Consider the following 18,221-nt stretch of genomic DNA (forward strand, 5'->3'; position numbering starts at 1 on the left):
GAGCTCCCCATACCCAGGGGAAACCAAGGAGTGCTCAGCTGAAGTGTTGCAGAAAAGACACTTGCCACATTTGTGAGGAGGACTCAATGGTCTCTACTTTTTTTTTTGGCCATGTCATGTGGCATCTTAGTTCCCAAGCCGGGGATCAAACCTGTGTCCCCTATAATGGAAGCACAGAGTCTTAACCACTGGACTGTGAAGGAATTCTCCTCAATGATCTCTAAAATAATTTTCTAATCACAGGTTAATTCACATGGGTCATTTTTCACTAATTCATTTATTCATTCACTAAACTGATACTTGCCGAATGACTCCTGGGTGCCAGGACCTTCCTTACGTTTTCAAAAGCAAACTGCCCACAGGGCAGGCAGCAGCGCTGTGATGTGTGGGGCTCTAGAGCAGACTGCCTGGGTGGAACATCCCAGCTCCTCTTGCCAGTCAGTTTGCCTCCCTTAGCCTTGGTTTGCTTATCTGCAAAATGGGAGTGATATCAGTAGCAATCGATGAGAATTAAATGAGAAAATGCTAACTGCTTCCAACAGTGGCTGGCATGTGGTAAGGACTCAGTCAGTATTTGCCATACCCACATGCAGAGGGAAAATGAAATTATGGACCTTGTAAAGACTGTATAGTCCATGGGGTCGCAAAGAGTCAGACAAGACTGAGTGACTTTCACTTTCAAAGCCGGTCATAGTCTTTACTGCTGTCTCCGTATTGAATAGAGCTGGCCTCTTCCTCCTTTTTGGCCACATTTGGAAGAAAGTGACCTCCCCAGCCAGATGTGGGTGTACAAACCCACAGCTCTCACTGTGCTGGGATGGGCAGAGAGATAGCCAAGGGAATTACCCTGCTTCCCACGAGGAGTTCATTCCCCACCTTCTGCATCCTTGGACACACGTGTTCCAGGTTCTGTCTGTACCTGCTCCTTCGTCTGCACCCAGTCTGAGGATCAGGAGAAACTGGTTCCAGTCCTGGGTCTGCCGCTCACTGGCTCTGTGATGCTGAACAGGTCAGGGCCCTCCTCTGAGCCTCAATGTTCCCCATCTGTGAAATGGGGATAATAAGATGACCCATGCCACAGTGTTTTCAAATGAATCACAGGAGGAGACTTGGGGCAGGGAACCACTCTGAAACCACTCTGCCAACCAAAAAACTCATTTCCCCATCCCAACAACTCTGTCAAGTGCCTGTACCCAAGTGTCTGAGACGGAGGGCAATCCAGAGAGAAAACCTTGCTCATCGCCTATGTGTGTTTGTGGCAGCAGGCCACATCCCTGGCGTTTTGTGACGCTGCAGAGGCTGTCCTTGTGTAGTCCCGGGGTCCTCTGTCAAGTTCACTGAGTTCTAGAAAACTGAGTCACATTTTCTGCTGGGTCCCCCCACCCATGTCTCCTTGAAGTCAGCACTCCCCGGGTAGCAACTAAACACAGGAAATGGGTTACAAACCAGCTGTCAAGACTGTGGGGGCAGGAGCTGTGGGCCTAGAACAGGACAGCTCTTGCCGGGGCTATGTCTGGGAAAAGCTTAGAGAACCTCTCATCACAGTCCCAGCGTGGCCCTGACCTGCCCACGGGTCTCTTATTGGGACAAGTGTCCCTCACCCCTCCTGATCTTCCATCCCGTGTCTGCCCAGACAAATCCCACCCTCCGCCCTTATAGCCTGATTCAAATGTCTCCTCTTCCAAATAGTCCTCTTGGAGTTATCCCATTCTTCCCTAGGGGAAGTCAGCCTCTGAACCTCTGTTGGAAAGGGGGACATCTCACCCCTACTTCGCTTGACTTCTTGACTTCGCTGGACTTATAATCAGATTGACACAAGACAGATTAACAGGAGATAAAGAAACAAATTTTAATTCGTGTGCAGGGAGGTCTCAGAACTGGGATCCAAGGGACTTCCCTGGTCCAGGAGTTAGGACTGCGTGCTTCCACTGCAAGGAGCACAGGTTCGATCCCTGGTTAGGGAACTAAGATCCCACAAGCTGTGCAGTGCAGCCAAGAAAGAAAAGAAAAAAAAAAAAAAAATGGAACCCAAGAAGTGGCCCAAGCTGGCAGCTTTTATACTTTTTAGACAGAGAAACAATAACTTTGTGAGGAATTAACAAGACAAAGAAACTTATCACTTTATTAGTGAAGAATCTAAACAGAGTTTGGGGGGCTTCCCTGGTGGCTCTGTGGTAAAGAATCCACCTGTTTATGCAGGAGACACAGTTTCCATGCCTGATCCAGAAAGATATCACAAGCTATGGAGCTTTTTGAGCCTGTGCGCTAGAGCCTGCAAACTGCAACTGCTGAAGCCCATGCACCCTAGAGCCTGTGCTCTGTAACAAGAGAAGTCACCTCAATGAGACGCCCCCACTCACCTCAGCTAGAGAGTAGCCCCCACTCACCGCAGCTAGAGAAAGCCCACACAGCAGCGAAGACCCAGCGCAGCCAGAAATAAAACAAGAGTTTGGACTTGGGGCGGTCAATAAGGAAACAACTAACAAGGTTTGTTTATGCAGTTTCTCGGCCCAAATTCCTGCTCTCTGGCGATAAGGGTGTCCTTCCTCCTCCATACACAGGAAGGGTACCTTTCACATCAGAGAATTGCTTCCTGCTTTTCAAGGAGACAGAGGAGGGTCAGAGCTTCCTTCTTGCATCGGCTGCTCCTTGAATAACTTCAATTCAAAATAATCAATACACCAATGTGGCCCACTGGGGGCAGCCTGCCCTGAGTCCCACCATCTCAAAAGTCCTCAGCACTTTACCTACAAGAATACTACCATCCAACTCTTCTGGGCATCTCTATGCCAGGCCCTTTCCTTTATAAAGCTTTAAAGTGTATGTTAGTCCCTTAGTCACGTCTGACTCTTTGCAATCCCATGGACTGTAGCCCAGCAGGCTTCCTCTGTCCATGGGATTCTCTAGGCAAGAACACTGGAATGGGTAGCCATTCCCTTCTCCAGGAGATCTTCCCAACCCAGGGATCAAACCTAGGTCTCCTGAATTACAGGCAGTTTCTTTACTATCTGAGCTACCAGGGAAGCCTAAACTCTGCATGGACAGATTCATTTAATCCCCATAACAGTCCTATTGAAAGATCAAAAGTGAAAGCTGCTCAGTCATGTCCGACTCTTTGCGACCCCATGGACTAGACCGTCCATGGAATTCTCCAGGCCAGAATACAGGAGTGGGTAGCCTTTCCCTTCTCGAGGGGATCTTCCAGCCCAGGGATTGAACCCAGGTCTCCTGCACTGCAGGCAGATTCTTTGCCAGCTGAGCCACCAGGGAAGCTATGGAGGGATGCTCCACGGGATGCTCCGCAGGAAACAATCCTATGGGAGGATGCTATTATTACAGGTGAGGTGATGGAGCCCCAAAGAAATTGAGTCACCTACCCCAGAACACATCACCTGTGAGTGCCCAAACTAGCATGTGAACCCATATCTGTGTTGGAGCATAACTTGTCTCTTTTACGTAGCTTCTCAGTAAGTGTATTTCATTCGTTCATTCAACAAACATTTTTACAAGGGCCCACTAAATGCCAGACCTCACCCTTGGGCTCTGTGGACATGAGACAGACATCACCTCTGCCCTCATGGAATTTATAGCCAGATGGGCTGAAGGATTAAAAAAGATTCAGTGAAGTAATTCATAAATCAAGTAATTCAGTAAGTAAAAATAATTCTATATAATGTAAGGGCAATGCAGAAGGCAAAAAAAGGAAAGAAAAAAAAAACATAAGGGCAGAGATGACATGCAACAGGGAACCTGCTTTTAGCCGGGTAAGCGCAGAAGGATTCTTGGTGAAGGTGACACTTGTAATAAAGTCCTGGTGGGCGAGGAAGAGCCAGTCTTGGGAAGAATGAGCTGAGGGCACAGAGAACCAGGCAGAAGGAACTGCTTGTGCACACAGGCTCAGAGTGGGAGAAGAACCGGAGCGTTGGGCAAACAGGCAGCTAGTAAATGTGTCTGAGGCACAGGGGCAAGAGAGATGAGGCCAGAGAGGAGGGCCGTGGAGACAGGGAGGGAGGTGCAATCTTGATCCCAGAGTAGGAGGAAGCTGTGGGTGGACTTAGGCAAGGAGTGAGGGCATCCACTTACATTTTAAGGAGAGTAGCTGAAGAACTAGTCCCTGCCCTGATTAGGTCAAGACTGTTGATCAAGGCTGGATCAAGGATCAAGGGTCCTTCAGGGTCAAGCAGGAACTGTGCAGAAGTCCCCCAGGGGAGAGGGCAGGGCAGCCTCCCACCCAATCCAGGAGGGAGACACTGAGGCTGGTCCATCCACAGTAGCTAGCTCCCCTAGAGCTGGAAGGCTGGCACCTGTTCATCCATCAGGCAGTCTCTCTGTCTATCTGCCCAACAGCCCTCTGCAGTCTTGGGTCCAGGGCTGGCCTAACCCCTGACCCTCACCAACAGTGACCAGCTAAACAGTAACACCTGGCTCTCTGTGTATTGTTCAGATATAATCGGTGATATTTTCTTTTTTTCTTCTTTCTTTTTTGCTACACTGCGTGGCATGCAGGATTTTAGTTCCCTGACCAGGGATCAAACCTGTGGCCTCTGAAGTGGAAGTTCAGAGTCTTAACCACTGAATTGCCCGGGAAGTCCCAAACACTGAGATTTTAATTTGCATCAACATCTAAGACAAGAGTGAAATGGCAAAGACGTGTTGGAAGTTTTCTTGTTCATCAGTGACATGAGTGGTTTTTTTTTTTTTTTTTACTGAATTGGATCACAGTCCTCAAAGCCTGGAATTCTTGTTGATTCAGATAATAGCTTTTGAATACACTGCTGAATGGGATAACAGTTTTCTGTTGTTTTGTGCTATTCACGATGTAACGGCCACAGGCGTGACGCACTCATTGAATGTGCCCTACCACCATTTTCTCCACCACTTCCTTAAGTCTAGCGAGACGATCAACAAAGCGAGAAATCAAGGCCTGATCTGTATTGCAGCATACGTAGATGTCTGTGGTATACATACTCCCACCACGGACCATTTCAAGGTATTGGACTGACCAAAAAGTTCGTCCGGGCGTTTTTCCATAAGATGTATCACGCCTTGAATGTGGAATTGGAGGAAAGCTGTGCCATGGCTCACTATTCTAAACATTTCTATCTTACCAGTGCAATGGATGTCAAAACCACAAGCACGTAGATGACTCGTTTGCTAAAGCTGCCGTGACTAAGTACCACAGGCTGAACAGCTGAGATGACAGAAACGGGTTGTCTCACAATTCTGGAAGCTGGGAGTCCGAGATCAAGGTGTCCACAGGGCTGGTCCCTTCTGCTGGCTGTGAGAAAGGGCCCATTCTAAACCTTTCTCCTCGCTTCTGGTGGTTCACTGGCTATCTTTGGCATTTCCTGGTCTGTCGAAGCATCACCCTGATTTCTGCCTTCATCTTTTTATGACATTCTCTCTGTGTGTGTCTGCATCCAAATGTCTCCCTTTTATAAAAACACCAGTCATATTGGGTTAGGGCCCACCCTAACGACCTCATATTAACTTGTTTCCCTCCCTAAAGACCCCCATCTATAAATAAGGTCACATCTGAAATACTGACGGTGAGGAATCCCACATATGAATCAAGGGGAAGGATACAATTCAGCCCATAACTATAGATAATTGCAAAATGTGACATAATAATTAGAAAGTAATATATTTTGAGGATTTATTACCATTCTGATTATAGTTTAATTGTAAGTTTATGTGATTTAATGCTTAACAAGACTGTTTCATAACCAACAACTGGAGCTTGCAGGCCGGTATGAACAGGCTCCAACACATCGGAGGCCCTCACCTCTCTCAGCCCTGTCCCAAGTCCCAGACTGACCTCCCTGCAGGCTCAGATGAGGGACAGGTCAGAAAAGCTGGGGGCAAGTCCTGAACATCTCCTCTGAGGAACCCTGAGAGCCCAGCCTCTTCTTACCAGGAAAGGGTCCTGAGGGAAGGATGCTCCAGTGACAAGCTGTGGTCACAGGGCTTCCCGACCTGACCAGCCAAGAGCTGGAAACAATCCAAGTGCTCAGCGCCAGGAAGTGGCTCAGAAAGCGCAGCCCAGCTTGCGCCACTAGGGTGACCAACCATCTCTATTTGCCCCGGACTGTCCCTGCTCTCAGCCCTGAATGTTCTGGGTTCCAGGAAATGCCTGAGGACTGGGCAAATCGGGACAGCTGGCCATCCCCACCTTATGGTCAACCTCCCCCAAACTGCCTATAAATACTAAATTCAGTGAAAATAGGGCTTCCCTGGTGGTCCAGTGGTGGAGAGTCTGCCTGCTAATGCAGGGGACACAGGTTTGATCCCTGGTCCAGGAGGATCCCACATGCCACAGGACAGCTGGACCCATTCGTCACAACTACTGAGCTTGCACCCTAGAGCCAGTGAGCCACAACAAGAGAGGCCAACCACGATAGGAAAACCGTGCACTGCAACTAGAAGAAAGAAAGAAAGAAAGTGAACTTGCTCAGTCGTGTCCGACTCTTTGTGACCCCGTGGACTGTCACCTACCAGGCTCTTCAGTCCGCGGGATTTTCCAGGCAAGAGTACTAGAGTGGGTTGCCATTTCCTTCTCCAGGGGATCTTCCTGACCCAGGAATCAAACCCAAGTCTCCGGCATTGCAGGTAGACGCTTTACCATCTGAGCCACCAGGGAAGCCCATGCACCACAACTAGAGACTAACCCAAGTGCAGCAACAAAAGTGTAGCCAAAAATAAATAATAAAATAAAAAAAATTTTTTAATAAAATAAATTCAGTGAAAATAAGCAGAAAACAAATGGGGCATCTTTACCCATCCCAAGGACCTGTTTGTCTGCTCTGAGGTGAGGCTGATACCCAGAGTCTACTCAGAAATGCTCTGCAAAGCCGGTGGTATCATATCTGTGTCCCTGGGTCCGGCTTCCAATAGCAGAGATGTGGGGAAAGGAGAACCAACCCTGAGGGGTGGCTAAGTGTGGGACCCTGGAGCCCATTCCATCCCAGCTCTACCACACACTTGCTGGGTGACCTTGGGGAGGTGACCTGACAGTTCTGTGCCTCAGTGTCTCCTTCTGTAAGTTGTTCCTACCACCGTGGGTGGTTGTGCAGCTTCAGTGAGATCGATCACAGAAAGCATAGTGCCTGGCATGCAGCGGGCACTTAAACAATGCTGTGTGTACAGTAGTTGCTCAGTCGTGTCCGACTCTTTGCAATCCCACGGACTGTAGTCCACCAGGCTCCTCTGTCCATGGGACTCTCCAGGCCAGAATACTGGAGTGGATTGCCATTCTTTTCTCCGGGGAATCTTCCCAACCCAGGGATCAAACCCTGGTCTCCTGCATTGCAGGCGGATTCTTTACTGTCTGAGCTACCAGGGAAGCCAGAAACAATGCTACCAGGAAGCAAAGCCAGTTGGAAGGATTGCGGGTGTTTCTTTCCGTTTTAGAATTATTTTCATTATGGCTGTTCTAAAATTGCTTTGCGCAACACAGTCAAAGTAGAACAAAAACCGCAGGTATCTATGTACCTGGGTGGATATAAATAGAGCCTGAAACCAAATGTTGCACTGTGGTGAGGGAATATGATGGGGGGCTGCTCCCCGGACACCGCGGCTGGCCCCAAAGCGTGCCGTTCCTGGAGGTGTATCTTTAGAACAGCTGAGATGCAGCTGGCTGGTTTCTCTCTGAGGTTATGCTAACCCAAGCCAGGGCTAAAAACCTGAGCAGACTGAGGAAATTGGAGGCGGGCAGGCGCAGCTCCTGAGTCAGAGAGGGTGTCTGTTGTTGCTGGGAAAGCCCAGCATGGGCTCATCTCGGGCCCACCTCCACAGCTGACACAGATTCCATTCCCCTCAGCACTCACCGCGCCTTGCAGAGATCAGCCTCGGCAACTTGGGGAGCCGGCCTGGCCACCCAGGCAGGAAAGTCTGCCCCCCACCCTCACCCCATTCATAGAAGGGGCAGCTATCTCTCCTCCCAATCTTCTTTCTCCCTCGTCTCTGAGCTCCTGTCCTAATATTAGATTTGCTAGTGCAGGGTGGGGCAGGGAGTAGGGGTAGGAAGGGGCAGTTCGGGTACAAAATGTAAAGAGGTGCTTGCTGCCAGGAGCCCCGGACTCTGCACCTCACTCGAATCTGCCTCGGACTCTGTGAGGCAGGCTCTCTTATTATCTCATCTCAAAGTCAAAACAAAACAAAAAGTACAAGCCACAGACAGCACAAAGTGAATCACCCTGGAAAGTAGCAGGGTCAAGATCTGAACCTAAGCTTGCCAGGCTCCGGTGTCCACTGGCTTAACCACTGAGCCATTCTCCCCGCTCCCTCCACCCCCAAACCTCCCCTGGCATGCGGACACCTGCCTGGACCTCAGGCATGGCAGGAACAAGCCCAAGCTGAGTTTGCAGGCTGGAGCTGGGGGCGCGACCCTGTCCAGGCCCACCCGGTGACCCTTGATCGAGTCCCTGCATTTCTCTGTGTCTCAGCTGCACTGTCTGCAGAAGTTACTGGAGCAGGAGGTACAGACTGCAGAAGCCGCCAAGGGCCAGGCAGGCAAAGCTGATGAGAGCAGGAGGGAGAGGAGAATGGGTGGGGGAGCCCAGGGTGAACTGGAGAGTAGGGGCCATCCTGGGGAGCGCTGCCCAGCTCCAACCAAATGTCACTTGAAAGGGTTGGGGCCCCGTGTGGCCTGATCCTTCAGCTCTTTTGAGAAAAGCTAGAACTTTTAGTTCGGACTTTTCCTTCCAGTGCAGAGGGTGCAGGTTCGATCCCTGGTCTGGGAGATGAGATTCACATGCCTCACAGCCAAAACACCAAAATATAGAAAAGCAGAAGCAGTACTGTAGCAAATTCAATAAAGACTTTAAAACCGGTCCACATTTTAAAAAATTCTTTAAAAAAAGGTTGTCAAATGAATTTAAAGCCCTTTGAGAGTGAAAGCCTATATATGTGGCCAGACACCGCCATGGGCCTCTCATTGGCAGCCTTTAGACCCCATGTCAGAGCCTTGGGGTGTTCCCTGATGTCCATGTGCCCCTTTAAGTGGAATGGAACCTCACACTTTTATCAGGGCTTACAGTTCTCCAGAACAATTACTTCCGAGTTTCCCTTGTAGTTAAACATGGCCACGTGACCGAGTACACCCATCTGCCCTACCCAGAGATCCCAAAGGCTAACACTGATATGGGCCACGTGCAGTTGTCAACACGTTGCTACATTAACCCCTTCATGCTCACAGCAGCCCCACAGCAGATACTATTTTATCCACTTTTTCCAGGTGAGGAAACTGAGGTGCAGACGCCCAAGTTCACACAACCCAAGAGGAACAAAGCCAGGATTCTCCCCAGACAAGCAGCCTTGCTATCCCTGTGGGTCTTGTCGCCCCAGAAGAGTGTAGGGATGGCAGTGGCAGGGATGGGGTTCAAGACAAGGGCACATGTCCTCTGGCTCCCAGCACGGGAGTCTGGCCTGGCTGAGGGGTCCCCTCTCCATGGAGGGGAGCAGAAGAGCACAATGGACAAAAGTCCACTTGGAGCCCTCACGATAAGAGATCACTCCTGGATAAGCCTCCTGTGTCTCGGTGTCCTCATCTCTAAAATGGGCACATCAGGAGCTTATGACTGGTGGGAATAAAGGTACGTGCAAAGCGCTGAGCCCAGGGCCCCGCAGAGTCTGAGGACAGTGAGGATCCAGGACTGTTCTAGTCCAGCTAAGCCCCCAGGGAACCAGAGAGACTTTGGGGCTTGAGGGGCCTGCAGGGGGTGTGGATATCTCAGCCTACCTGTGCCAGGGCAGGCACCGGGAAGGGGTCAGAAAATGTGTATCTCATGCTCCTTCCTCCAGCAGCCCCAACCTGACCCCCAAATCTGCAGGGCTCCCCGGGGGCCCCAAGGAACTCCTGACGGGTGAGAGGACCAAACTGGCAAAGGGTAAGCCTGGGGAGGCTGAGGCCCAGCCAGGACCCCACCCCACTCGAGAGGCCCCTCAGTACCAGCCCTGCCCTGCCCTACCCCGACTTGCCATCTGCCTGGCCCCTGGGGTTCTGGCCGCCGCCCCCCCCAGCTGCTGGGTTTGCTCACGTGATGCCCCAGCTGCTGTGAGTCAGAACACAGAGTCACAGAGCCACCCCAGGGTCAGGGTTGGGGGTGCTGACCCTACAGTTCAAGAGGAGGAGGAGGCACTGGGGTTTGGGACTGGGGGGCCACATTTCTCCCATCCCCCAAGCTGCACCCCGAAAATCCCACTGCCTCCTCCGTGCTCTCTCTCAGAGCCCTGCCGTGTAGAGAAGCCCAGCAGCATCCCTGGGAGGGGTGCAGCCCCACCGCCCTCCATCCGAACGCAGCTCCTGCTGAGGATGAGGTGACCTGGGGCTCGGTTCAACGGGATCGCCGTCCTTGGAGCCCCTTCATGGCTGTCCCTGCCCTGCCTCTCCCGTCTCTGTCATGCCGGACCCGGCTAGGAAGGCCACCCACACTGCACACAGACCCAGCTGTCGTGGCAGTCTGAACAGAGTATCGCAGAAAACAGTGAGTTTATTAAGAACAAAGAGCAAAGATAATGTGGACACTGCGAGCACAGCGGGCTGACATACTGACAAACCAGGGAAAGTCGGCTGGACACTGTTAGGACAGCAGGCCGACTCGAGGGAGAGTTGAGGCTTTCTGTGGGTTAGTAGCCAATTTTTATATCCTCAAGAGAAAGAAAATTGCGGCTGGAAGGGTGGCATTAGGTGATTGGTTAGGGCGCTATAGGCTGAGCACCTGGGTGGGCATTTTTGCCTAATTTGGGGTCAGGGAGCTGGCCTGTAAAGACCAGGGGCTTTTGGCAATGGTTACAAAGGGGCTTCTCAGGTGGTGATAATGGTAAAGAACTCACTTGCCAATGCAGGAGACACAAGAGATGCCGGTTCGATCCCCGGGAAGATCCCCTGGAGGGTCACAAAGAGTCAAACAGGACTGAGCAACTGAGTGCACACCCACACACAAAGGGACTCAGTTCCGGAGGTGACCTCGGTTCTGGGACTCCACTTCTGTGGCCTTGGGGCAGGACTCCATACCGGCCACAGCCCTGCCCGCTCTTTCACCTGCCCTTCCGGGTGGCTACCTCCCCCTCTGCCCCAGCCCTGCATTTCCTCAATGGCCCCACTCAGCCAGCTTCTCTCCAGGCTGAAGCGGCCTTCAAGACTGGACTCCTATGTATTCATCCCCGCAGCAGCTGTGTGGCCTCTGGCCAATCACTGCCCTCTCTGGGCTCCTGTCCATCCAGACTCAAGGCCTCCTGCCACAGATTCTGAATTATTTGATTTTGTATAATGCCTGTGCATGCTAAATCGCTTCAGTCATGTCCAACTCTTTGCGACCCTATGGACTGTAGCCCTCCAGGCCCTTCAGTCCATGGGATTCTCCAGGCAAGAATGCTGGAGTGGGTTGTCGTTTCCTCCTTCAGGCGATCCTGACCCAGGGATCGAACCTGCATCGCCTGTGACTCCTGCATTGCAGACGGATTCTTTACTACTGAGCCACTGGGCAAACCCTGGATAATGCCCAACATTAGTCATTTATTTTCAACCCTCTCCTACCGAGTGACTTCATGTCAGCTAAGGGGGAGGATGGTGTTTTCTTCCTGAGAGTCTTGGGTATCAGGTTACCATTTCTCACTGGCTCGGCCTTTCCCCGGAAGATATAGTGTACATGGGGATAAGGATCTGAAAGGTAGAGGCCCCAGAAGGTCAAAGTCTGCGCCCGTCAGAAGTAGAGAATGAAACCCTTGCTGGCCAAACACCCAGAGGCTGCACCTGCTGCTCGGCAAACACGCCTCCGAGCAGCAGGAGGCCTGAGGCCAGCCTCCCGCGGGCACATGGCCAGGGCCACCCTACCCCAGCTGTCTGAGCCTCTACCAGAGCAAAAGGGGCTGCTACGGGCCAGAAATACACCACAGTCACCCATGGGGTGGGCCACAGGACGTCACAGAAACAGCCCAGTCCTGGAGACATGCAGACCAGGGGTCCTGTCCCCCCGCCATCACTGACTCACACTGACTTTGGGCACGGCCCTTTCAACTCTGAGCCTCAGTGGGCCTAATCCTAGCAACAATACGGTAAATGAAGTGCCCAGCCCAGGATCCAGCCTAGAGTTAGAGCAGAAAACCGCACCATAACAGGAAGAGGGGGAAAAAAAGATAAACTGAATTTTCTTTTTTCCAGTGCTTATGGAAGTCAATAAAAAAATGTCCAAGGTTAATAAATCAAAAAACAGCCGTATAAGCATGCTATTTATTGCCCTGGAGGTAACCACGACATAAATTAAAACTGTTAAGCAGTGGACTCTGAGGAAGGGGTTGGCAGGAAATCAGGCCTTTTGATAAGTACTATTTACCAGTTCATGTTTGAAAATATCTATCTCTTAAAAGTATTTGTCAAAAAGGGACTCAGCCCTTCCAGTGTTGTTTTGGGAGGTCATAACTCTTTAACAGATGGCTCAGTGGTAAAGAATCCCCATGCCAATGAAGGAGATGCAGGAGACCTGGGTTCGATCCCTGGATGGGGAAGATCTCCTGGAGGAGAAAATGGCTACTCGCTCCAGTTTTCTTGCCTGAAGAATCCCATGGACAGAGGACCCTGGCAGGCTGCAATCCGCAGGGATTGCAAAGAGCTGGACACGACTGAGCGACTGAGCACACACACACACACAACTCTTAACAAAAGCATTTGGGGCCTATGAAGCCAAAATAATGTCAAGTATTCAAATTATGGAATCAGGTTGCTAAGATTCAAATCCTTGCTTTGCAACTGGCTAGCTGTGCCACTTTGGGCAAGTTATTTAACCACTCTGTACCTCAGTTTCCTCATCTATTGAATAGGAATAATAATTCCATGCTGCTGGCATATAATTGTGAATCTTTATTATTATTAAAGTAGGCAGAGAGCCGAAGAATTGATGCTTTTGAACTGTGGTGCTGGAGAAGACTCTTGAGAGTCCTTTGGACAGCAAGAAGATCAAACCAGTCAATCTCAAAAGAAATCAATCCTGAAACCTCATTGGAAGGACTGATGCTGAAGTTGAAGCTCCAGTACTTTGACCACCTGATGTGAAGAGCTGACTTATTAGAAAAGACCCTAAAGCTGGGAAAGACTGAAGGCAGGAGGAGAAGGAGATGACAGAGGATGAGATGGTTGGATAGCATCACGAGCTCAATGGACATGAGTCTGAGCAAACTCCAGGAATTGGTGATGAATAGGGAAGCCTGATGTGCTACAGTCCATGGGATCGCAAAGAGTCAGACAAGACTTGGTGAATGAACAACATCATCTATGATTCATAAATGCAACTGGTCTATAAAAATAGGGTTATTATGCTACACATAGTTTTTTGTAACTTGCTTTCTTTCCTCTTGCCAAGATATAAGGGACATTATTCCAGACCAGTACCTACAGTTCTATTTCATTCTTTCTAACTGATGCAAGAATTCTGTTGCATACAATATAAAATGGATTTAGCCATAACCCCCTCTTGAAGGAAATTTAAGCAGTTTCCAAGTTTTAGTATAATATGCTTAGCAGCAATGAACATATATTTTGGGCACATGTGTGGCTATTTCTGAAGAATAGATTCCCAAGAGGGGAATCGCTGGGTCAGAGTTTGTGCAGTTAAAACTTTTCTAGATACTGCTAAATTGCCTTCCTTAAAAAGTAGTACCAATTTAGATTTCCAGAACTCTGTGAAAGTGTCCATTTTCCCATACTCTTACCACTTTTTTATGCCAGTCTGGAGGGGCCTGATGCCATTGGGTTTGGGGGGAGAGGGTTTGTTTGTTTAATTTTATTTATTTTTATTTATTTTTTGGCTGCACTGGTTCTTCATTGCTGTGAGCAGGCTTTCTCTAGTTGTGGAGCACAGGCTCTAGGGCTTGTGGGCTTCAGTTGTTGTGGCACATGAGCGTATTTGCTCTGTGGCATGTGGAATCTTTCTGGGCCAGGGATTAAACTCATGTCTCCTGCATTGGCAGGGGATTCTTAACCACTGAGCCACCAGGGAAGTCCTGATGCCATTGTTTTAATGTCCCTAACTATAATTGTGAAGGAGTTTGAACATCTTTTCATAATTTCATTTTTCATTTTTATTTCTTCTTATGTGAAGTAAATGCATATATCTTTCACCCATTTTTAATGGTTTTTTTTTGCCACTAATTTATTTTCTTACTAATTTACAGGACCCCTTTTCATGCTAGAAATTTTAATTCTTTAACACACATGAGGCAATATTTTCCTGTGGTCTACTGCATGCCTACTCCAGTACTCTTGCCTGAAAAATCCCATGGACGGAGGAGCCTGGTAGGCTACAGTCCATGGGGTCACGAAGAGTCGGACAGGACTGAGCGACTTCACTTTCACTTTCACTGCATGCCTTTTAGCTAAATTCTCAGTATCTTTGGTCACAGGATGTTTTACATTATTATACAGTCAAATATGGGGCTTCCCTGGTTGCTCAGCAGTAAAGAATCTGCCTGCAATGCAGGTCACTCAGGAGATGTGGATTCGATCCCTGGGTCGGGAAGATCCCCTGGAGGAGAAAATGGCAACCCACTCCAGTATTCTTGCCTGGAAAATCCCGAGGACAGAGGAGTCTGGTGGGCTGCAGTCCATAGGGTCACAAAGAGTCGGACATGACTGAAACCACTGAACAGATAGTCAAACATAATGTCCTTTTACGAATTTTGGCCCTCATGTCTTAGCTCCTACTGGCCGGACCTTATTAAAAACATTCTTCTAGGGCTTCCCAGGTGGCTCAGTGAGTGGTAAAGAATCTACCTGCCAATGCAGAAGACATGGGTTTGATCCCTGATCTGGGAAGATCCCGCATGCTGCAGAGCAACTAAGCCCGAAGCACCACAGCTAGAGAGTAGCTCCCACTCACCACAACTTGAAAAAAGCCCATGCAGCAAGCAACAAAGACTCAGCACAGCCAAAAATAAATAAAATTATAAAAAAATAATCTGTATTTTATTTTAATACTTCTATAGTTTTTAAATAACATTTAATCCTTTCATCTTTAATCTATCTGGAGTGTTTGTATGTGTGCATATGGTGTGAGGTAGGGATCTAATTTTATTTCCTTGTAAATGGAGAGCCAATTGTCCCAACAATCACTTGTGGTGTCCCTTTGCCAAATGTAACTCTCTGACCGTCTAAACACCCCCCCCTGTTGTGATCAGCATACGGCAGAACTCTGTAAATGCTGATTTGGGGGAGCAACCCAAACAACAGCTAAATGAGACCAGCATATTCTATCACATAGCAAAGCACAGGTCTCAGAATTTAGAACTAGCAGTGAATACAAGGAGCTCCCAATATAAGTGAATACTTGTGGCTTTGGTTTTTATTGTTTTCAAATCGGCTTTATCTCCCTGCAAAAAAATCTCCACATTTTAAGTGTACAAGTCAATTACTTGACAAGTGTGCCCACTTGTGTAGCAAACACCTCAATCAAGATACAGAGCATTTTCATCTTTCTAGAAACTTCCTTCATGCTCCTTTGCAGTCAACCTCCCCACCACTTCCACCCCAGGCAACCATGATGCTAAACTGAGTGTGTGTGTAGTACATTGATAAGATTTTCAGAGAAATAAATAACCTGGCTGCAGCGTGAGTCTGTTGGCTGAGGAAGAAGGCCAACTTCCCCTCCGGGAAAGGACTACCCTCTTGAAACTGACAGACACCTCCCTGGACCTGTTTGGTTAAGAAGGGGGCAGGGGTAACCTGGGCTATGTATCCCCAACTCAGGAAGGCAAGTTTGTTCTCACAGTTTTTTCCAAGTCCAGAAATTAAATCTGCCAAATTTTTACTTAATATTTTAAATCTATGGATCTTTTAAAACTTAATTCAAATGATTGCTTTTAAAAGAAAACACAATATCCTGTGTTAAATGACCAGGGTCACATGCCATAATTAATGAAAAGCTATTCATTAGACTAATATTAAAAATTAATCTCGCTTGGGACTTTCCTGGTGGTCCAGTTAAAAATTCTCCTGCCCATGCAAGGGATATCGGTTTGATCCCTAGTCCGGGAGGATCGCGTGTGCCATGAGGCAACTAAACCTTGTACCCCAACTACTGAACCTGTGCTCTAGAACATGCGAGCTACAACTAGTGATCCCACACACCACAGCTACCAAAGCCTCATGCCTAGAGCCTGCGATCCATGAGAGAAGCCACTGCCGAGAGAAGCCCATGTACACAGTGAAGAGGAGCCCCCATTCACCACGCTAGAGAAAGCCCACGTGAATTGGAATCAGACAGACTGGGATCCATTTGTACTTATTAATAGTTAATATGTCCTTGGAGAAGAGAATCATCTTTCAGAGCCTCAGTATTCCCACCTATAAAATGGGCATAATAATAGTACCTTTCTCAGGTGGCGCTAGTGGTAAAGAACCCACCCGCTAATGCAGAAGATATGAGACACAGGTTAGATTCCTGAGCCAGGTAGATCCCCTGGAGGAAGGCACAGCAACCCACTTCAGTATTCTTGCCTAGAGAATCCTAAAGACAGAGGAGCCTGGCAGGCTACAGTCCATGGTGTTACAAAGAGTCAGACACGACTGAACGACTAACACTTTCATACTGTGAGGACCGAATCTGGTGGGATTTGCAAAGCACACCGCTTGGCACAGAGCAGGCTCTCTACAAATGAGAAGCAGTTATTCTATATCCCCCTCCCTCCAAGGATCTTGGAAGATGCAAACCACTGATATCATCAGCCTTTGCCTGAGTGATGAAGTGGTTAATGAAATCAGTCCTCCCTGAAAAAAGCGGCTCTGGGAGTCACCAGCTTTATTAATGAATTGCTCACTAAAGTTCTTCCTGTTTTGCTGACAGGCACAATTAACTGCCTGCAGGCTGGTGGCCCTAACTAAATGATAACCAATTTGGGGGTTGGCCTGGAGGCAGGATATGGGTGTGGGGGAGCCCAGGCCTCAGGAGTGGCGGTTGTAGCACCTGCTTCGAAATCACCACAGCCAAGGCCTCTTTCCAGGTCTGGCTCCCTCTGGGCGTGGAGGCCTGCGAGGGCTGGGGAGCTGCCTCTAGCCCCTGAGGCCCGGCGGGAGGGGATGTCGGTGAGTGGGAATTACTTTTTGCACTGAGAGCTGCATTAGGCCCTGGGTGATTGTCTCAGGGAATCCTCCCAGCCCCGTCCTGTTGGTGTTGCCATTCTCCTCGTGCACCAGTGAGGAGCCCCGAGGCTCAGAGAGGTCAGACAGTAGGCGGTCAGGGCACTCAGTGCTGCCTTTCCCCTGTGGTGGGGCCAGGTGGAGGTCCTAGCGTCCACACACTAGGAGGGACAAGTCTGACCTCAAGGACCTTTGCCTGATGCCAGGTCCCGTGGGGCCTTGGAGACTTATCTGTGCTGGCTCTGGTCCCATTTCACTGATGAGGGACTGATTCCCCAGAGAGGGAGAGGGACTGGCTGGGACCAGAGTCAGAAGCCAGAGCCTAGATGTCCTACCCCAGCTCAGGGAAGACTGAGTAGGCCTCTGTGCCTGCCTGGGGCCCCCCAGCCAGAGAGCTGCTGTGAATTCTCACCCCTCACTGCTGTCCGTCCCGTCCCCCACACCCCTCTCCCCCACCCCCACCCCCTGACCCGTGGGAAGCTACTTACCCAAGTTAGCATCTGGGTAACACCTTCCTAAGTGCTATAAGTGGTAGATGTGGCTGCTTTGAGGCTGCAAGTTCTCAAGCTTCTGGGTTCCTGGAAGGCAGTTCTAATGACCCATTGCACATCTTCCCAGCCCGCTTAGATCCTTGAATCACCTCGGCAATTGCAACCCCCAAAAATCTCCCAGAACAAACCATGGGGCTTGGTCAGAACACCTTTCACCGGTCAGATGGAGCTGGAGGCAGAGGGATGACTGGCCTTTCTTCCTGGTTCACCAAGGGGGAAACCGAAGCCCAGAGAGGGGACAGACCAGGCCACAGTCTCACAGCCAGTCCGAGGTGGCAGAGGTGTGGCTGGGACCCTGAGTGGCCCTCCCTAACGGAGATGGTGGCCTGCTGAGCTGCTTTGTGGAATCACTGCCCTCTCTGGGTCTCGGTTTCTCACCTCTAAACTGAAGGGTGTCAAGAGAGTAAAAGAGCAAATGTGACAGTAATATTGTGTTTGTTATTACAGTTGACCTGGAGAGGTGCGTGAGACCTCATCCCATTTTAAAAAGATTTTACAGAGCCTACTATGTTGTAGGCACTCTCTCAAGGGCACTGCAATTATTG

The 18,221-nt window shown here is 49.5% G+C and overlaps 1 long non-coding RNA gene across 2 annotated transcripts; it reads right to left on the minus strand.

The window, feature by feature from the left end:
• Positions 1-320: 320 nt before the first annotated feature.
• LOC122420107 lies at positions 321-17,708 on the minus strand. Of its 2 annotated transcripts, none has more exons than XR_006263179.1 (3): positions 17,614-17,708; positions 877-1,044; positions 321-471 (listed from the first exon to the last, which is right to left on the minus strand). It is a non-coding gene; the product is annotated as an uncharacterized LOC122420107 (long non-coding RNA). The 2 variants fall into 2 exon arrangements; XR_006263178.1 differs by lacking the exon at positions 17,614-17,708 and adding an exon at positions 2,388-2,521.
• Between the last annotated feature and the right edge of the window lie 513 nt (positions 17,709-18,221).

Source organism: Cervus canadensis, chromosome 18 (genome assembly GCF_019320065.1).
Source record: "Cervus canadensis isolate Bull #8, Minnesota chromosome 18, ASM1932006v1, whole genome shotgun sequence".
NCBI classification, from domain to species: domain Eukaryota; kingdom Metazoa; phylum Chordata; class Mammalia; order Artiodactyla; family Cervidae; genus Cervus; species Cervus canadensis.